General features: G+C 34.0%; 1 long non-coding RNA gene and 1 other non-coding gene across 3 annotated transcripts in view; one reads left to right on the forward strand and one right to left on the reverse strand.

Annotated features, from left to right (window-relative positions):
- The window catches only part of LOC117094761, a 62,304-nt gene that overhangs the window by 31,724 nt on the left and 8,033 nt on the right, over positions 1–22,547 (reverse strand). For both annotated transcript variants that reach the window (XR_004441666.1, XR_004441665.1), the window contains exon 3: positions 3,471–3,564. This is a non-coding gene — a long non-coding RNA (uncharacterized LOC117094761). The remainder of the gene's footprint in view (positions 1–3,470; positions 3,565–22,547) is intronic.
- LOC117095544 lies at positions 12,011–12,114 on the forward strand. The gene has a single exon (XR_004442072.1). It is a non-coding gene; the product is annotated as a small nucleolar RNA U13 (small nucleolar RNA).

Genomic DNA, 22,547 nt, shown 5'->3' on the forward strand with positions numbered 1-22,547 from the left:
CTACAGACGCCCGCCACCTCGCCCGGCTAGTTTTTTTTTTTTGTATTTTTAGTAGAGACAGGGTTTCACAGTGTTCGCCAGGATGGTCTCGATCTCCTGACCTCGTGATCCGCCCGTCTCGGCCTCCCAAAGTGCTGGGATTACAGGCTTGAGCCACCGCGCCCGGCCAGTTGTACATATTTAATGTACATACCTTAGTGAACATGATGTATATACCTGTGAAACCATAAGCAATGCCATAAACATGACAATCACCTATAAATGTTTTCTACCTTCTTTTTGTTGTTGTTGTAAAAAGATTTAACATAAGCACTACCCTATTAACAAATCTTAATGCATGCAATACAATACTTTTGATTATAGGCACTATGTTGTATTGTAGATTTCTAGGACTTATTCATTTTGTGACTGAAACTTTGTACCCTTTGATCAACGTCTCCCCAATTCTCTTTGCCCAGAGGTCCTGGTAATGGCCTCCCCTCAGCCATTCTACTGTTTTGTGAGGTTGACTTTTAGAATACACAATTTTTATGAGTATACATAACTAGATAAAGCACATGCTGAGCCATAAAACAGGCTTTAACATATTTAAAAGTATTAAAATCATACAGAATAATTGTTCTGACCAAATGGAATTCAACATTTGGAAATTAGAACGTATGATTATGAATAACTCCCAGGTCAAATTAGACACCACAGTGGAACTTGTTAAATGTTTGAAACTAAATTATAAAGAAAATACAAAATATCAAAGTTTCTGAGATCAGAAGAAGCAGTGCATTGAGGAATTTAAACCTGCAAATATTGCTATTAAAAAGAAAGGGGACCAGGTATGGTGGTGCACACCTGTTATTCCAGCACTCTGGAAAACTTAAGCAGGGGGATCACTTGAGTCCAGGAGTTCAATAACAGCCTGGGTAACAGAGTGAGACCCCATCTATCTCTCCAAAAATGAAAATAAATTAGTCATGCATGTTGACCTCTGTCTGTAGTCCCAGCTAATTGGAAAACTGAGGCAGGAGGATCACTTGAACACAGGAGTTCTAGGTTGCAGTGTACTATGATTATGCCGCTGCGCTACAGCCTGTGCGACAGAGTGAGACCATTTCTCTTAAAAAAAAAAAAATGGAATAAAGGATATGGGATTGTATTTGCGTGTAGAGAAAGTAAGGATATAGTTTTTAATAAAGTTTGATTTTATTGGGAAAGATACAGTATACATATAATTAGCTATATATTAGAAGAAATACATCATCTAAGACTAGATATTTAAATGTAATAATAAAAATTTAACACAATATTTCTATTACATTGTGTTACTTATTCTTTTTTTTTTTTTTTTTTTTGAGACAGAGTTTCGCTCTGTCGCCCAGGCTGGAGTGCAGTGGCCGGATCTCAGCTCACTGCAAGCTCCGCCTCCCGGGTTTACGCCATTCTCCTGCCTCAGCCTCCAGAGTAGCTGGGACTACAGGCGCCCGCCACCTCGCCCAGCTAGTTTTTTTTTTTTTTTTTTTTTTTTTTTTTTTGTATTTTTTAGTAGAGACGGGGTTTCACCGTGTTAGCCAGGATGGTCTCGATCTCCTGACCTCGTGATCCGCCCGTCTCGGCCTCCCAAAGTGCTGGGATTACAGGCTTGAGCCACCGCGCCCGGCCTGTGTTACTTATTCTTAAATAAAATAGAAAAGCCAGAACCCATAAAGGAAAATACTAATAAACTTGAGTTCCTACAAATTCAAAACATCTCAATGACAAACTGTACCGTCAACAGCATTAAAAGACAAACTACGAATTATGAGAAAAATTTGCAACTTTTATGTCAGTCGAAATACAAATCTTTAATATACATAGAAAGTTTATGAATTAATTTGAGAATATTAATAAAAATTCAATTCTAAAAAGAAAAGTCGGGAGATAGAAAAGTTGTTTAGTTTTATTTGTAATCAGGTAAATGCCGCTCAAAAAATAATACACCACTTTTTAAATCCATAATATTGGGAACAAATTTTAAAAATGTATAACATCGTGTTAGCAAGGGTATAAGGGGCTTCTTTTTGCATATTTTTTGCATAATTGGAGTGTTAAGATTCTACAGTGACATTTGAAGTATAATATATTTGAGAGCAAGAGCAAGGAGAACTAGCTTGTGAATACTCAGAAAATAAAAACCTCTGATTTGTAAGATTGGGCAGTCAAGAATAAAGGCAGGCACAGAAAACATGGAGAAGCAGAAATGCAATCATATCAGGAGTAGGTCAAACTTCACCTCAATAGGAGCTGTTTAAAAATAATAATAAAATCTATGGACCTATCATGCAGGAGAAAATTGCTTCAACTTCCCCAGCAGGGCACTAAAACTACTAGTTGCAGTGCAGAAGAATCTCATGGTTTCCCAGGGCTGCAATTCACTTCCCCTACAGGGAAATGGCCACTAAGCATTTTCTTCTTATTGGGAAGAGTAAAGTATAGTTGAATCTGTCTGGCTCTGTGGCCTGACAGACTTCATCAAAATCCCTTCTTGCTACCCTAGTTTGAAGCATTTCTTCATCTAAAAAAAATGTGGATATTACCTATGATGTGAGGATTAAATAAAAGAGCAGTGAATGTGAACAGCACGGTGCTTGAAATAGTGGAGATATGCAGCAAAAGTTAATCCTCCTTCTTTCCTACTTCCTGGGAAAATCAAAGAATCAGGGATGCTGTATTTGAGTAAGTAAATTAGCCAACCCTTTGACTCCATGTTAACTGATAGGATCATTCGAGGAATTGTCAGAAAAGAAACAGTTTTTTAAAAATTCTCAAATTGAATTGAATCAAGTGAGTTAAAAAATAAAGTCAACAACTGCTTGGTGTTTACAGCTTTAACTAAATGACTCTTTTCAGGTTTATTCTCCTTATTTCATCCTTAGGTACACTGGCAAAAACATTGTAGTTATGGTTTGAAAAACTTCATTCAAGTCCCAAGTGTTTATTAGACAAATCAGCTAACATCTCTCACTCATGATCTATTTAATGAAAAAGAACCAGTAAGAGCCACTTCACCATGAATAAGAATCAAAATAATAATTGTCTATAAAAATCTTTCTTTTGGCCAAATACAAACATTCTTTTCTTGGTTTGGTTTCCACCAGAAACACTGAGACAGTAAATTTAGAGCAGGTAGGTTTTTAGTTATACAAATTTAAAACACTAGGAGGTGAAACAAGTGAAAGAGAGGAAGGAGAAAGGAGTGTGGCAGATTAGAGATGGCCACACAGTTTTCAGCCCCTAAGATGGAGAGGTTACCCCGTCAACTGAGCATGATGCCCTGGTAAAAGGAGGTGGGGTCATGATTTCTCTGACAAATAGAATATGGCAGAGGGGCACCATGCCAATTTCTAGGTCAAAGCCTTAAGAGACTGGCAGCTTCACCTTCTGTCTCTTGAAACACTTGACATCAGGGCAGTAAACAGCCATGTATGAAGTCCAATTACCTGTTAGAGAGACCAAATGGGAAGGTCCTAATAGTTCATGGGGAAGAAGAGAGATCCAGCTGGGCTCAGTTTTCCAGATGTCCCCACAGAGGCACTAGGAATGTGAGCAAAATCAGCAAAATTATTTTGAATCCTCAATATTGTCACAGCCACCAGCTGAATACCACGGAGTGTCCCCAGTTGATGTGATATGTTTCTGAAGAAATGTATAGCTGGGCTTTGCCCCAAGGTGTAATTTATAAAAATTGAAAAATTCAGTAAAATGATTGGTGGTGAAGCCACTAATACTTGGAGTAGTTTGTTAGATGCCAATAAATATTCCAAAAAAAAAAAAAAAGCAAATAAAAAGAGGATATCATCAAGCCAGCTATCACTGTGAGTGACTGAAACTTAATCCTATATGAAAAATTTGGGAAATTATGTCAAACTTAAAGTTATACTACTTGAAGGATGAGAGAGCTGGAATACTTACATGTCAACTTACTGTTTGATGACTGCTGAACAATGGTTATCAATTCTCTAACACATCTGACTTGGTGAATCCCAAGAGGTACAGCACAGCATATGCATCTGCCACCATTCTATACAAATGTATAGGTCTTCCTTTGCTTTCCTTCTGCTAACATATTCTACATTGATTCTGATTCTAGGGCTTTTATTTCCCCAAAAAGTGTTTTCAAAAATCTGAAAACAGTTATGTGTTTTGAAGAAATCAAATAAAAATTTGTTTGAATTTTTATTTATTTAAATCCATGCTTTTTTTTGTCTTTCTAGTCTTGTCCTTACAGTTTTTTTTAATCATCTTGAATAAACCCTAAAACAAAGTGTTGAAATCATCACTGAAATGGAAAAGGCCATAAATGTTTGCATTTGCAAATGTTGGCTCCCTTTCTTACTACTTTGAATTTGGGAACAATAGAAGCCAGTGGATGTATTTACAAATATCTACCAACTGAAAAAAAGCATTTTAAACTTTTGATTGTCTGTTTATTTTTGTGTTGCTGCTTTTTCTTTGTCTAGGTTAACGGTTAGGGTCTGGAAACGGACTTGCTGAATTTGAATCCCTGCTCAGCTACTTACTTACTAATTCTGTGCTCTGGAGAAATTACTTAACATTTCTGTGCCTCAGAAATCTTTCATTATCAGTACAAAGGAGGAAACTAATAATGTTTTACTTCTGAAAGGATTGGTGTGAGTACGAATAAATTATTAAATATAAATCATTTGGAATAGTGCCTGGCCTAGGTATGTATACAGGTCCTTAATAAATGGTAAAACATTATTTTTAAAGTATAATATAAAATATAGAAATGACAAAAAGATCTAATTTAGCAAAGGACTATCAAGGGGGCTAAGTACATTTAATTCCTGGTTGTGTCTTTATACCAATATAAAGCTGTTTATGGAATCATAGCTTACTCAAAGCAGAACATTCTCTAAGCTTTATTATTCTACAACTTGAACAGAACAGTCATGAGCAAGAAGCATTGAACAGAGAAAGCCTTAGGGTAGGCATTTATTGTTCATTTTGATGCCATTCGCAGACTCTTTCTAAGTCAAAGAACTATGTGCCCAAATTCCAATCCGTAATCTTACTCATTTTTCATAGCTAAAAAACATGCCTTTTAGTCCTTCAGATTGAAAATTGGCAAAGATAGAAGCATACAAGCAGTTTTACAGTTTAATGAGTTTAAGCAAAATCTTTTTATAGCCCAGATTCTCTAATACAAATCAAAATTGCAATTCAAGCTTGAATAAAAAAAGAAAGAAAAAGTCTGAAACAATACTAAAGAAAAAAGAAAACATGGAAATGACATTCTAAATTTTACTGTTCTGATCCCTTTCCTATGATATGCTGTAATTAATAACTGGTGTTCTCTGAGTTCCTGTTGCTATTTCTGGTTTACTCTCTTCCCTGCTGGTTACTTTCCCTATGAAATGGTTTGCATCTAAAGTCAGAGTTACAAAATAACATGAATTAGATCACTTAGTCTTAAATGGTTGATTGTTTTCCATAGCATAGAGCATCATGCCTAAAAACCTGGTCAGTCTCTAGTCTTATCTTGATCTTAACTCTTATCTGGCTCAACAATAGTCTTGAATACGGATCAAACAGTCTCTAGTTATTATGGTTCTCATTAAGTCTACTAGAACTGATGATGGGGTCAAATCTTGGTTTTATTCTTTCTGTTCAAAACACCAACCACACCTCCTAATTGTTAGATGCTGTATTTTTCTGACTCTCTCCTTTTCCTGGCTCAAGGCACATAATTGTTGAAGTTGTATGATGTTGTTACAAGAGTTTGTTTTACTATCTTCTCTAGTGAGTGTTTGATATTTTTTGTAATATGTTAAATGATGTACTAGATTATTACTGTCTTTATATTTTACTGGAAGCTTTATCCAAACCTGTTTCTGCTATTTTTTTTTAACATATCAGAACAAGTTTTTAATCGGAAACTTTTGAGCAATACAACACTTAAAAGAGCTACTCACTCATGCCATTCTCTGGTAAACAAACATGTTGGGGGCAAGGATAACAATTTCTTCTTCAACGTGAACACTTATTAATTAATAATGAATCCCTAAAATGGTTTGTCATAACTAAGTATTCCTCAATGAATTCATTGTGAGGTGTCTTTCTACTACTCTGGGACATGAGAGCTCACATCGAGCCTTTCGGCACTGAGTTTGCGATGCTTTTTAAAAATGTGTCTAAACTCAGTCAAAACCTAATGTTTTTTCCCATGTTTTTTGCTTCCCACTTCTTTACTTCTCCATGCTTTCTTTTAACATGGACTTGGGAAGCTGAAACAGCTTTCAAAGTAAGGGAGTCATAGTTACAAAAGATTTAGATTCTACAATGAAATCATAAGGTGGAGTCAGAATTATTGCCCTTTATAATATCTTAATGTTGCAACATCAGTTTAAGTGATAATAAAGCCTTGCATAGTAAAGTCTTTAAATAAGCATTAGACTATATTTTAATCACATAAACAAAAAGGGAGGATGTAGAAAAGAAAGAACAGTAAGATAAAAAGTTCAAGATTTGTAAAATTGCCGTTATTAACCATATTCTTTCATCTCTCTGAATTTGATTTTACTTGGCCTCACACACAAATAACAAAGGTCTTCTCTTTCTTCATCCTTCCCTCCCTCCTTCCCTTTCTCTTATTTATTGTTGAATATGAAGAAGGAGCAGAGAGACAGGTGTATTTGAGTCAATGTAAGTAAATTTATGACACAGATTTACTGTATTACTTTTCTTCTTTCTGGTTGAAAAATAAAATATTTTTAACAAGTTCAGAAACTATGCAGGTGCAGCCTCCCTTCCTCTCCACTTGCAATGTAAAACACAACAGAGTCATGTAACATCAACTTATCTTTTCTTGACCTGAACCATTTCTTTGAGACAATCACTCTCAATTTACCAAGGGCAGGAAAGATCCTTAATGTTCTGGAAACTTGCATTTAATTAAAAATTTATCAAAGTAAGAACTCCTAGTATTTACTTTAAAAATGACCATGTTGGCTACAAATGACAGAGACTTGTTTAACATATGTAATAAAGAGAAATACATTGGTTCTCTTGATTGTTAGGATCTCATGGTAGCTACAAGATCTAAATAAGTGCTGCAAGTTCCAAAGTCTCAAGACTGGAACCAGGATCTAGTCAGCTACCAAAGGTTTCAGATACACATCTCTTAGCATGGCAGAAATAGTTTCTTTTTCCAATGTCTACATAGCAATCCTAGAGAAACAGACTCTGGTCCTGCTTGAGTCTGAGGTCTACCTCTAGAGCATTCACTATTTTCCACAGAATGAGATACTACAAGTGTCTGAATCTAAAACACACATCTATACATATAGTCAGAGGCCTGGATCTCTGATTAGAAGAGGGAAAATGGGATTTAAAAATGCACTTAACAATAAAATGCAATAGCTACCTTGTGATCCTTGGGACAGTCATTAGAAAGTGACATCTGCTTTGTTGTGCCAAAATAATTTTTTTTAAAGTATCTATACTGTATATTATAAACACATGCACAAGTTAGTCTCTAAATAGTTAAGATATTTGCATTTTCAGAAAAAATGCCATATTTTGCTTCAGTACCAATATGATGAGCTAAATATCCTCAAATAATTATTTAGTACTGCATACATCTGGAATTTTAAACCATAATACTGATAAAGGAAAGGGAAAGCTTTTGGGAGTCTAATGCATTGCAAAAATAGGAGAATAAAAAAAAATCTGTATCAGGGAGTGCAAAATTAAAGATAATGAAAAGATTGCCAAACAAAGATTTAATTTAATCTCATTATGCTTTCTTGAAACTTCCTTGTCAATTAAACCACATCAAAAAATTGAGCTAAGGAAAAATGGACTAATCAATAAATAAAGAAGCTTAAAAGAGTGTAAATCAATAGCCTAGTTCCTTTCTAAATCAGAAGCCACAAAACTTAATCTCATCTCATTTTTGTCAATAGTTGTTTACAAGTAATTTGGAAAACTATACAAGATTGTTACCATAGAGATGAATAAATGGGTTGAAATCCTGAATAATCAATAGTGCCTTTTATTCTTAAATTCATAAATATGTTTTGGATATCTTCTGCAAGATCAGAGAATGACTAGATATGTGTATGTATATTTAATTGTTCACAGTCTTAAAAATAGCAATCAATCTTTACATTCTTGAAATAAAGTCATTTCATGAAAATCCATAAAATATATACAGTTGTATAAGGCCAAATATGAGTGCATAAAATATTCAGCTTTTTGAATTTAACATGACTTGTTTACACTACTATTTAGTTTATTTAACATCTAATCCCCCATACAAATGCCAAAGCTTTAGCCTTTTCTGTCTAAACAATACGTACCATGAAAATCTAGATAATTATTGTGTTTATGTATATATTATATATCACAAACTTATCAGCAAGTTGGTTGATATTACCTTTGAAAAATAAGATTATGTTTATATGGTCTAAGACATGATAAGAAATTGTTAGGTAGTAACTATGTGCCAGTCATTTTCAAAGGAATTTAAGGCATAAATGTTTTATAATAGAGCATTTATCATAGATATTAATATATTTTGCCAGTGAAAACTCGAAGTCTTAGAAACAACATGTAATCAACAGAGCCAGGATTGAATCAAGTCTGTTTGATCTCAAAGCTCATTGTATTATTTATGATACTAAATTGTCTTCTAATTACAGATTTATACTGATGGGGAAAAATTATTTTCCAAATATTTATTTCATTTCCTCTGAGAGGATTAGACATCTGTATGCATTGCAGTGTGACAGAGAGCAACTTCTTTCAGTCAAAATATACTTATTTCTTAATTGTCAGGCATGTCCATGTGACTTGCCTTGATCCACAGACAGTGAACATGAGTGATATATGCTATGTCTAAGCAGAAGCTTTAAGGAACACTGGAAGTTTCCAACACCTGATCTTTTCTCTCTGCCTCAGATACAGCATTTGGTTAAAAACCAAATATGGTTTGGTCTTCTTGCCTGATATCAAGTGAACAAGAAATGTTCAGCAAATAAACAGACACAAACAGTTATTATCAGTGAGAAATAAGTTTTTTGATATAAATTATTGAGATTTCAGGCTTTCTGTTATTTATTGCAGGCAGTACTAAGAATATTTACAAACAGAGTATTTATTATTCTAACAATTATGAAGTAAATGTGGTCTTAGTAGAATATTCTACTTCCCATTTTAAAGATAAAACTTTATGTGGTGAAAGTTCTTGGCATTCACTATTCACTATTGGTAGGAAGTTCTGATGCGATCAGTGCATCTTAGGAGCGTGAAGACAAATGACACATACTAAGGACAGAGAGATGAAAGGTAGAAAGATTCTGGATACCCCATGACATGGTTGCATCACCATTCCAGGCCTGGATTAAAATATGACATCTTCCAAAGTGAGAAAAATAAACACTGTACTTGTCTAAGTCACTATAGTTAGATTCCTGTTATCTTTTTCTTTTTAATGCAACCTATAACATATGTGAAGCTTTAGACCTGCAAATTCAGACCTCTTCCCAGCTCAAAGAAATTTTCTTGTGTTGTTTACTTACTCTTTTCCTCCTGTTCCCTTTTCTCCATCAGAACTTATTAGTCACATTCAGACTCGTGGATCTATTGTACAAGTCTTACAGCTTTTGTTTACTTTACGTGTATGTTCTTTGAGATATTTCTTGCATCCAATCTTCTGTATTATTTAATTCAGCATTCAGTCCTGATCATCCTCCCCTTTAATTCATAAACTGAATTTTCTGAATTTGACTCGTGTGCTGCCTTGCTCCCAGAACACTTTATAATGTTGCAGTTAGAACTTTTGGCCAGGTGCAATGTCTCACACCCTTAATCCCAACACTTTTGGAGGCTGAGACAGGAGGATTGCTTAAAGCCAAGAGTTCAAGACCAGCCTAGGCAATATGGCAAGACCCCATCTCTACAAAAAACTAAAAACTAAAAAATAGCCAGGCATGGTGCCATGCATCTGTCATCCTAGCTATTCAGCGGGCTGAGGCAGGAGGATCACTTGAGCCCAGGAGGTTGAAGATATAGTGAGCCAAAATCATGCCACTGCACTCCAGCCTGGGTGAAAAAGAAAACCGTTTCTAAAATAAATAATAAATAAATAAAAATTAAAAATAAATAACTTTCAAGTGCTTGAGTGTTTGGGTTTTTTTTTTTTAAATCCAATATTTGATCACTTCCCCCTACTAATTCTGCATTAATGGGTATGTGTTTTGATTATTCAATCTGAGCCTTTTCATCTATGTAGGGAGCCTATCCAAAGAGTAGATTTTTATGTGTTTATTTATGCACTTTTATGCATTCATTTATGCACTTATTTATTGGATATATTGGGACTCATGTCTAAATGTTAGACAAAATCAAAAGGACTGGGCACACTGCATCTGTGAACTAAGGGCAAAGTGTTCGCTTCTGCTTAAGGCCCTTGCAGTAGAACTTTCTGCTTGTGGGTTTTTGTATAGTTTCCTATTTGATATGTAAAGAAGACAAACATGCTTTTTTCCCCTTGGCATTTTGGAGAGACCCAGCTTGCACTGTTAGTATCTTTCTGGCATTCTGGCACTCTCAAAAGGCTATGGCATTATGCCCAGATTTCGCTAATTCCCCCACAAACAGCTCCTGGCAGGAGGCTCTTTCTTCCATTAAGGCCTCTGGACTTATTGGCCTTATTGCAGGAAGTTTCTTGTCCCCCACATCACTCTTTAGAGGGACCTCCACAAATCTCGAGGCCTAGTCCCTCCTAAGAGCCTGCAAGTGTCAGCAGCCACTGGGCTCAGGAGAGGCAAATAACCTAAGTCTGGCTGGGGAGTGGAGGAGAGCCACGTTCAGCCTCCAAATTCCCAGAATTTCCTTTATTTGTGTTAAGATGATACAGTATTTTGCGTGGGTATTAATTTTATATTATTGCCATGACAAATTACCACAAACTGAGCAGCTCAAAGCGACATAAATTTATTATTACATAGTATCTGTCGGTCAAAACTCTGAGAGGCAGAAATTAAGTTTTTGCAAGGCTGCTTTCCCTGCTGGAGCCTCTAAGGAAATATCCGCTTCTCAGCATATTCAGGGTATTGGCTGAATTTTGTTCCTTGAGGTTGTAGGACTCAGGTTCTCAATTCCTTTCTGTCCGTCAGCTGGGAGCAAATCTTTGCTCCCAGGAGTTGTCTCCATTTCTTTGCATGCTTTCCATTTAGCCCTTCCAGGTTGGCCAGGTCAAGTCTCTCTTACATTTCTAAACTCCATCGTTTTCTTCCACTACACTCCTTCCTTTCCTTTAAGGATTTATGTGATTAGACTGGGCCAACCAGATAATATAGTATAATCATCTTATTTTAAGATCAATAACCTTATTTATATTGGAAAATCCATTGTAGTTCATCTAATGTACACATACATTCTAGGGATCAGGGCATGGGCATCTTTTGAAAGCCACTCTGCTTAATACAGCATATTTGAATATCGTTGGGATTAACCTATTTTATATAAAGTGGTCAAATATAAAGGAGAGAGATGCTTATTTGTGGTTTCTAAGGCAATGATAATAAATAGTATCCTAAATACTAGTGAGTTAATTGACATAGAAGAGAAAGAGGAGTTCCAATAAAGTTATAGGAAGGAAGAAAGAATGGATGGTGAAAGTGGAGTCAAAAGGATAAAAGAGGTTCAAGATGGTGGAAGTGAGCAAAAGAGCCTTAAGCTTCAGTGAGAATGAATAAAATGAAAATTAGAAGTTTTACTTGATTTAGCAAGTCGATATCCTTGAATACCTTTTTAAAGGGTGTTCAGATTGGAGAAAAGCAATAGAAAACAGATTGCAAAGGATCAAGAAACTAATGAGAAACTGATCACGAATACATCTAATAGGCTTTAATGTTTTGGATTGAAAGTGCAAGGAAAAAAACGTGTAGCTGGAGCTACAGTGTCATGCAGTTAAAGGACGCAGGTTGAAGATAGTTAAGCATCCTGAGAGATCTTTTTGTAGTTTACAAGTGTGATGATTAGGTTTTCAGACTCATGTGTGAGATATGCCTTCTTCAAACCTTTTTATGCTATCAGCACATTATCTGGCTGACATTATAAAAAGAGAGAATTCTGAGAATATTTTCATGATTGGATATGGGGTGAGAGAGAAAAATGCACATCAAAAATTACTGTCAGATTTCTGTTGCTCATTGAGTTGACGGTGCTACCAAGGCTTCACCAGGAAATGGGAAGAGAACACCACAGTTGCAGAAAGAGGATTAATTTGATGTTATGCTTTGTTTCATAGATTACTAGTTACCGTGCCAATATTTATGTTTCCATTCAATCTTTCTTGCTGCACCATAATTTTGTGCTGATAAACAACATACTTGGCCAAAAAAAGACCCTATATTTTTCAGCCTCCTTGGCAGCTAGAGATGGCCAACAGATGTAAGCAGATGTCATTTCGCTGGAATTCCCCATTTTACTCCTTCTTCCTATGTGAAATGTGAAGAAAATAGCTGTAGCATCAGTGACTTTCTTGGATCATGGGGAATCTTGAATATGAACTACTTCAGTTTGGACATGAAAAAAATAAACAATAAAAAAATGATTAAGATCAAATCTCGGCTGGGCGCGGTGGCTCAAACCTGTAATCCCAGCACTTTGGGAGGCCAAGACGGGCGGATCACGAGGTCAGGAGATCGAGACCATCCTGGCTAACATGGTGAAACCCCGTCTCTACTAAAAAAAAAAAAAAAAAAAAAAAAAATACAAAAAACTAGCTGGGCGAGGTGGCGGGCGCCTGTAGTCCCAGCTACTTGGGAGGCTGAGGCAGGAGAATGGCGTAAACCCGGGAGGCGGAGCTTGCAGTGAGCTGAGATCCGGCCACTGCACTCCAGCCTGGGCAACAGAGCGAGACTCCGTCTCAAAAAAAAAAAAAAAAGATCAAATTTCTTAAACTTCAGAACCAAGAATGGGGGGAGAAACGAGAAACGAGCTTCTTTTGTAAAGCAAAATAAATATTTGCTAGATGGGCTAATGAAGAAACTTATCCCACTCTCAGAGTAGATGATCTTTATTATTCCTGGTATTGGGTTATGATAATTACACACTAGTAAACCCAAGTGTTTCTCATTGTCCTTTTTCAAATATGATTTTTTATGGTTATTAACCTAGTCCTACTTCACTCTCACATACTATTTGCTGTGTCAGAGAAGAAATGTGTCTTTTAGCTTAAAATTTACCAAGTCAATAATAACCTAATCTACACCCAAAGAATGGGATGATAAACACAGAAATTCTGGTTCATGAGTTAGATTTAGTGCTCTGATGGAATTAGGGATTTGTCTCTCTAAAAGGGTGGATTACCCAGTATATGGAATGGAGAGTGTGCATGAGCCGGTGTGTGACAGAAGAGCCAAAATGTGGTAGAATTTTCTTTTAATACCCATTATTCAATTTTTTCTCAGTAATTGAAGCTTCTCAGATAACTTAATGTAAACTGATAGAAAAGACACTTCAAAACAATGAAAATACCTTTATCTCATGGCAGAACTTGTTGAAACAAAGTAAATCCAATTTTGTAATTTTGTCTTGTTAATGAAGACTATTTTAGAGGCAGCCTAATAATAATGATATTATGCTTGATTCTCTTTTGGCCCTTGCTTTTGCATCAATTGCTTTCTCTCAAAAGTAGAAAAATAATGTCAAATTTTAGAGGTTTTAAGAGCTTGCGTTTTCATACCAACTTATTTAACAAGTTTAAATAACACCTTTAATTTCTGATTTACTTTCATTGATATGAGTTCAGAGATGCAGAAACCCCAAACATTTACTTACTACTATGTATGATTATATTTTTCTGTGATTATCATCAGGATTTTTTATGATAGTTCAATTTTAATGCTACTGCTTTCAAATCCTGAAAAAACTGAATAAGAAAAATGACAATATAATGGTTCTATTATGGTAGAATGATCAAATTACTATGAGGAACTTATTCAAAAGTATGTTTTTCTCACCAAAATTAAGAATAACTTTGTTATAAACATTGGATTAAGTTTTGAACCACCTAACTTTTTAATGTTTTCAATGTGCTGTTTTGTTTCTTATATAATGTAGACAATTCATTAAGTAACTTTCTCTAATTTCCAAAACAAAACAAATGACAAATCTTAAAATATGGGCATATTACTTCTAATTTTGGCATGAATACTTAAGTTTTAGAGTATTAAACATATAGGAAGAAATTATAAGAGATTATAAGATATTTACTTAAGTAAACATTAATGTATAAATGTAGTTCTATTGATGTTATTTCATACAATTAAAAAATAAATTTTAGCAACTAACCACTAGTCAACTTTAAGTGTTAATATTCTTCCAATTGTTTATCTTCTAGAATCCCTGGCCAGCAGTTTTTCATCACATTAGCAGAAGAAATATTATAGTGTTTTCATAACAGCCATATTTTTCTTGAACCCTGTTACAAATTTTTTCATATTTTTTGGAAATTTCTACAAAATCTTACACATAACATTGTAATGCCTATTTGGCTGAATACATTTTCCCTTAATCTGTTAATTGAAGTTCATGGAAAAGTTGAAGGGGGTTGGTCGTGGTGATGAAACAGGAAGGAAGTTAGCAAGGATTTAATATTTTTTTCAAATAATGATATATTCTTCATCTTGGTGGGGAACAACTTTCCATGAGTTTCTTGAATTTCTACATGTCTTCCAAGTGAGGCAAAACTGCTATATTCCTGAGCAGTTTCTGCACTGGAAAATAGAGATAACATTTCTCTTCAGAGCAAAGTGCAGGAATGCTTATTGCCTGGTAAAAAAGATTCAGGTTCTTAAACTCTAGGTTCCTAATCACATATCCTACTGTGTATATGTGTGTAGATATCAATGTGAGACTACCTACATTACCTCTTAAAATAACAGTAAAATAAATGGATAAGGGTATACTGATGCTTGTATTATATTCTGGGCCATGAGTAATACATTCCTTAACCTCTGACTCAGGAGTCTCATGTTCCTGCCAAAATCCATGAATGCTGTTTGATTAAATCATATACAAATTCAGAATATAATGCCAAGCAAATGATATAGGCACTTGTCTATTCAGGATGCTGGTTATGTCCAGGATCAGAGTTTGCATAGCACAGTTTAGATTTTTTGGCAAAATATGAATAAAACTAGAATGAAGAGAGATGGGATAGTGGGTTTAGACACCAATTTCTAATGTGTAAAAGAATACTAAACATCACATAAAGTTAATGATAAAATATTGACAAATAATTAAAATAAAAATTTAAAATATATTTATTTCATATTATATATTCAATATATAAAATATATTTATATAAATTGATATCTAATCTCTATATTAATTATATTAATAATACCAATGTTATGTTATATATTATACTAAACTTTATATTATATTAATAATATATTAATTAATATATTATATATAAATACATAATCTGCCCTTTTAGGGAGGCAAATTCCTATTTCCATCAGAGCACTAAATCTAACTCGTGAACCAGAATTTTTATGTCTACCATTCCTTTCTCTGGGTATAGACTTGGCTATTTTTGGTCTGGTAAATTTTATCTGAAAGACACATTTCTTCTCTGACACAGCATGTTGTATATGAGATTAAAGTAGAAATAGGTTAATCACCATAAATATATATATATATAAAAGACAAGTTACATATTTATTTAATAGGTATTGCATATTTATATATAAAATATATACACACTTAAATACATATATATTATATGTATAATATAATTCCAAGTATTTTCCCTCCTGTTTTTTTTTAATATATATAATTCCTGTACTTTTAGAGTCCTGATTCTGATTGCTAGCATCTGTAGTCAAGAGCCCACCTTAGCTTTCACAGCCCAGCTGTCCGTGGTATGGGAAGGCTCTTAACAAAGGAAGAACTGGCAATGCAGCAGACTTGTGTAGGTGAGTGGATGGGCAAAGCAAAAGCAAACACTAAGTAACATATGTTCTTTATTATATGTTCCATATGACAAAGGCCTTCTAATGTACAGTCAGTTTCACTGATTTGTAGCAATGTATGTATTTTTAAAAATGTATCATCTATTACTACTTTTAATACAGCTAATTTGCAAATCAGTAAGCCATTCACAGAAAAATAAAGGTTTTATTAAAGGTCTCATGTACAGATACCTGTATTTTTATGACAATAGCATCTTCAAGACATCCTTATTATTATACTCTTAATACAGCTTGTAGATGGTCATTAAATTAGCAAGAATTGCCTACATTATGGCTGTTCTTTGAAAAGAATCCCCTTGAGGAATGTTAGCTTACTACTTGGAAAAGATATCAGGATGGCTTCATGGCTCTTAGATGATGATGTATGTTCGCTGCTACATCTGATAGACCTGACCTCAAAATTTTAACTATCTTCTAATTTCTGAATGAAATATTAAGATGTTCTGAGTTGCAAATTAGAAGTACCTGTATTGTAATATATAATGACAATTTTATGTAGTTACAAAACTTCCAAAATCTCAGTTTTTATTGTTTCTTTATTATAATATTCTAATTAATAAGTACTATTTTTAAAATTATTCTGTTTCTATAAATATATTTTACCTTTGTCCAATAAAATGACCATTCCTCATTAGTTCAGGATTCCTTGAACCATTAACTTTGATGCTGTACTTCAGACATGTTTAAGGCATGATTGGCCTGTACCTTATCACATTTCTTTATCTTGTAGATTGTAATTACGTACAAACTTTTGAACTACTTAAAAAATTCAGGTTTAAAAATATTTTTCTTTTATTTTCTTCATCATTATTTAATTAAACTGATTTTTTAAAAGTATGGTAAGGTTTACAGGATAAATGTTCAATTATTCTAGAAGACTTGCTCTACAATTGAGGCAAGTACTTTATTAATAAAAGTAGGTAATTAGTGACGATAAAAATAAATATCACGCAAAACTGAAAAATTCATTTTAATGCTAAATGTAACAAGTTGTCAAGGGAGATAAAGCAAGCACTTAATAATGTGCAAAATAGAGTCTCTCTTTATAAATAATTTATAATAATGAAAAATAAAATTTTTGCTAAACTTTGAAGACTACTGGGAAAACATTTTTGTTTGGGCATGATGGCTCATGCCTGTAATCCCAACACTCTGGGCTGCTGAGGTGGGGGGATCGCTTGAGGCCAGGAGTCTGAGACCAGCCTGGGCAACAGAACAAGATCCCCAACTCCACACACACACAAAAATTTAATGAGCTGGGACTGGTGGTGCACAGCTGTAGTCCCAGGTACTTGGGATCTGAGGCAGGAGGATCACTTGAGCCCAGTAGTTTGAGGCTGCAGTGAGTTATGATTATACCACTGTGCTCCATTCTGGGCAATGAAGCAAGACCCTATCTCTAAATAAAATGAATAAAACATTTTTTATTTTTTAAATTGTATACATAATTGTCCGTATTTAAGGGATATGTTTGATATTTTTATACATTAACCAATATGTAATTTATAAAGCAGATTATTTAGGGTATCCATCTCTTCAAACATTTATCATTTCATTGTGTTGGGAACTTCTAAATCTTCTCTTTTAGCTATTTTTAAATATACAAGAAGTTATTGTTAGCTATAGTTACACTACTGGGCTATCAAACAATATTATTTATTCCTCCCATCTAACTGTATGTTTTTACCCATCAAGCAATCCCTCTTTATCCCCTCCTCAACCCTTCCTAGCCTCTGGTAACTATCATTCTACTCTCTACTCCAATAGGTCAAATTTTTTAGCTTCCATATATGAATCGGAACATGAAATATTTGTCTGTGCCTGGTTTATTTCACTTTACATAATATTCTGCAGTTCCATATATGTTTTTGCAAATGGCTTTATTTTATTTTATTTTTTATGGAAGAAGAGTATATTTCCTTGTGTATACATATATTTTCTTCATTCATTATTCTGTTGATGAAGTTGTAGGTTAATTCCATCTCTTAGCTATTGTAAATAGTGCTTCAATAAACATGGAGATGCAGGTATTCCTGATACAGTGATTCCTTTTCCTTTGAATAAATACCCAGTAGGGGAATTATTGATTGCATGAAATCCAGTTTGCATAAAATTATTTTTAATTTTTTAAGAAACCTTCATACATTATGTTCCACAATGACTGTACTAATTTACATTCCCACCAACAATGTACTAGGGTTTTCTTTTCTCCACCTCCTTATTAGCATTTGTTATTTGTCTTTTTCATAATAATTCTAACAGGAGTGAGGTGATACCTCATTCTGGTTTTGATTTGCATTTCCTTAACGATTGATGACACTGAGCATTTTTCACGTACCTGTTGGCCATCCATAAGTTCTTTTTTTGTTGTTTTTTTTTTGTTTTGTTTTGTTTTTGTTTTTTTGAGACGGAGTCTTGCTCTGTCACCCAGACTGGAGTGCAGTGGTGCGATCTCGGCCCACTGCAAGCTCCGCCTCCTGGGTTCACGCCATTCTCCTGCCTCAGCCTCCCGAGAAGCTGGGACAACGGGCGCCCGCCACCTTGCCCGGATAATTTTTTGTATTTTCGGTAGAGATGGGGTTTCACCGTGTTGGCCAGGATGGTCTCGATCTCCTGACCTCGTGATCCACCCATCTCGGCCTCCCAAAGTCCTGGGATTACAGGCGTGAGCCACCACACCCGGACTGTAAATTCTTTTCTGAGAAATGTTTATTCAGATCCTTTGCACACTGTTTAATGCTTTTTTTTTTTTTTTTTTTTTTTTTTTTGCTGTTGCATTGTTTGAGCTCCTTATGTATTCTGGATATTAGTCTCATGTCAAATGAATAGTTTGCAAATATTTTCTGCCAATTTTTAGGTTATCTCTCCATTCCGTTGGTTGTTTGCTATACAGAAGCTTTTCATTTAATATAGTCTCATCCATTAATTTTTATTGCCTATATTTTAGCTAAAAAAATCTTTGCCTAGACCAATTTTTTAAAGTTGTCCTCTATGTTTTCTTATAGTGTTTTTTAAATTTTTGATCTTACATTTAACTCTTTAAATGATTTTGAGTTGGATTTTTTTAGATGGTGAGATATAGGGGTCTAGGTTCATTCTCCTGCGTATGGATATCCACTTTCCCCAGCAGCATTTATTGAAGAAACTGTCCTTTCCCCACTGAATGTTCTTGGCTCCTTTGTCAAAACTCAGTTGGTTGTAAATACATGGATTCATTTCTGGATTGTTTTTTCTGTTGCATTGGACTACGTGTGTGCTTTTATGCTGATACGATGCTGCTTTAGTTACTATACTTCCACAGTACTGGTCTTTGTGTCTGTTTTTATGCTAGTACCATGTTGCTTTGGTTACTATAGTTCTGTTGTATATTTTGAACTCTGATAGTGTGATGCCTCCAATTTTGTTCTTTTTGTTCATTATTACTTCAACTATTTAGAGTCTTCTGTGGTTCCATACACATTTGAGGATTGTTGTTTCTATTTGTACGATAAATGTCATTGGTATTTTAGTGGGGATTGCATTGAATCTGTAAATTATTTTAGGTAGTATGGTCATTTTAACAATATTAATTCTTCCAATACATGAGCATGAGATGTATTTTCCTCTGTGTCTTCTTCAATTTCTTTCATCAGTGCTTTTCAGTTTTTGTTTTAGAGGTCTTCCACTTGCCTGGTTGAATGTATTTTAAGGTATTTTATTTTTCTTGTCACTGTTGTAAATGAGATTTCATTTTTATTTTAAGCTAATTTGTAATTGGTATATAGAAACACTACTGATTTTTGTATATTGATTTTGTATCCTGCAAATTTACTTTTTAATGTCTCCTTTTTCATTTCTTATTTTATTTATTTGGGTCTTCTCTCTTTAACCATTTATTAGTGTATCCAGAAGTTTATCATTTTTTTATTTTCAAAAACTTTCAGATTTTTTGATCAAATATTTTATCCCTATTTTTTTAGTTGTGCTCCATTCTTTTTATTTCTTTCCTTCTACTAATTTTGTGTTAAATTGTTCTTAATTTTCTAGTTTCCTGATGTACATCTTTAGGGTGCTTAAAATCTTTCTACATTTGTATGTAGTTTTCATTCCTACAAACTTTCCTCTTACATTGTCTTTGCTGTATTCCATAGGTTTCAGTATGTTATATTTCCATTTTCTTTTTTAAATTTTCTCCTTAATGTCTTTGTTGACCCAATGGTCATTCATGAGCATGTTTTTTATTTTCCATGTATTTGTGCATTTTCAAACTTTTCTTTTCTTGATTTCTACTTTTAATCCATTGTCGTCTTACAAGATAGTTGATATAATTTTTATTTTTAAAAAAATTATTGAAACTTATTTTGTAGGCTAATATATAGTCTATCCTGAAGAATGTTGCATGTGCTGATGAGAAAATATGTATTTCATAGTTTTTAGTTGAAATGTTCTGTAACTGTCTGTTAGGACTATTTGATCTAAGATGCAATTTAAATCCATGTTTCATCTTTCATTTTCTGTCTAATTTGTTCAATGTTGAGAGTGCCATGGTGAATCCACCAACTATTATTGTATTAGAGTCTATTTCTCCCAATATATCTAATAATGTTTGCTTTATATAGCAGAGTGCTGCAATGTTGAGTCCATATATACCTAGAATTGTTACATCTTCTTGCTGAATAGATATTTTTATCATAACATAATGACCTTGTCTATTTTTAGAGTTTTTTTATTTAAAGTCTATTATATCTAAGTATAGCTACTCCTGCTCACTTTTAGGTTCCATTTGCAAGGGATGTTTTTTCATCTCTTCATGTTTATATGTGTCTTTACAGGTAAAGTGGGTTTCTTGTAGGCCGTATTCACAGTATTTTTCTATTCAGCCAGTCTGTATATTTTAATTGGGAAACTTAATGTGTTTGCATTCCATATTATTAATAGGGACGAACATATTCCTGTCATTTTGTTAGCTGTTTCCTGGTTGTTTTGTATATCATTCGTTCCTTTCTTCCTCTCTTATTGTTTATCATTGCAGTTTAGTGGTTCACTGTAGTGATAATGTTTAACTCCGTTCTCCTTCCTATTTGTGTATCTGCTCTATGAGTGAATTTTATACTCAAGTGTATTTTCAGGATGGTATTAATAGTTATCATCTTTTCACTTCCAAATGTAGGACTCTCTTACCCATTTCCTGTAGAGTCAATGTAGTGGTGAGGAATTCTCTCTGTTTTTGCTTAAGAACACTTTAATTCTCCTTTAGTTTTAAGGGTAGCTTTGCTGTGAATAATATTCTTGGCTGACAGTTTTTATCCTTTTAATACTTTGAATATATCACCCCATTCTCTCATGCTCTGTATGGTTTCTGTTGACAATTATGTTGTTAGTCTTACGAGAATTCCTGAGGGTCGTGTGTAACTTGACACTTTTGCTGTTTTTAGAATTATCTCTTTGACTTTGGCTTTTGAAAGTTCGACCATAATGTGCTTTGAAGAAGACATTTTTGCATTGAATCTATTTGATAACGCTTGAACATCCTGTATTTAGATGGTTATATCTCTTACAAGAGTGGGGAAGTTTTCTGGTATTTTTTTGTTAGATTTTCTGTGACTTCATTCATATCTTCTGTAACTCTCAAAAGTCAAATATTAATTCACTGTATAGAGTCCTGTACGTCATGTAGTCCTTATTTATTCTCTTTTATTCTTTATTTTTTTTTGTCTGATTGGTTTATTCCAAAAAAAAAAAACCTGTCTTCAGGTTCAGACATTCTCTTTTCTGCTTGATCTAGTTTACTATTGAAGTTCTCAATTCTATTTTTTATTTCCTGCATTGAATTATTCAGTTCCAAGATTTTTGTTTAGTTCTTTTTCATGACAACTATCACTGAATTTCTCATTCAGATCATGAATTGTTTTCCTATTTTTTTTTTTTTTTTGGTAATATTCATCTGTGTTTACTTGTATCCATTTGACTTTCTTTAATATCATTATTTTGAACTTTCACTTATTTTACGGATTTCATTTCTACTTGGATCTGTTATTGAAAAATTATTGTGTTCCTGTTTTGTTTCTTTGCTTTTATACTTTTCCTGTTTCCTTACATATCTGCACATTTACTTTTCTTGTTTCCTTACACTGATATCTGCACATTTCTTACAATTTTATGGATTGACTTTCATAGGAAATATACTTTTCTATAGCTGTATCTATGTTGTTGGTTGGGCAGGGTGCTTTGGCTTTGATTTTAGGTGGGTGCAGTACAATAGTCTTTGTATGATTTGTTTGGCTGTGATCAGTTTAGTGGTATCTGAGTTTCTCAGTAGCACGGGCTGCAGTTTTTAATGGAGGTTGTGGCAAGGCTTTGCTGTGGATGCTAGGTGAACTAGAGAAAGCAGAAGAGAGAATATCTGAACTTAAACACAGGTCTTCTGAAATAACTAAACCAGACCAAAACAAAAACAACAACAAAAGAAGATTAAAAATGAGGTAAGTCTATGTGACATATAACACATCATACTTTGACCAA

This window comes from Trachypithecus francoisi, unplaced genomic scaffold (genome assembly GCF_009764315.1).
Source record: "Trachypithecus francoisi isolate TF-2019V2 unplaced genomic scaffold, Tfra_2.0 Lachesis_group13, whole genome shotgun sequence".
Classification (NCBI taxonomy): domain Eukaryota; kingdom Metazoa; phylum Chordata; class Mammalia; order Primates; family Cercopithecidae; genus Trachypithecus; species Trachypithecus francoisi.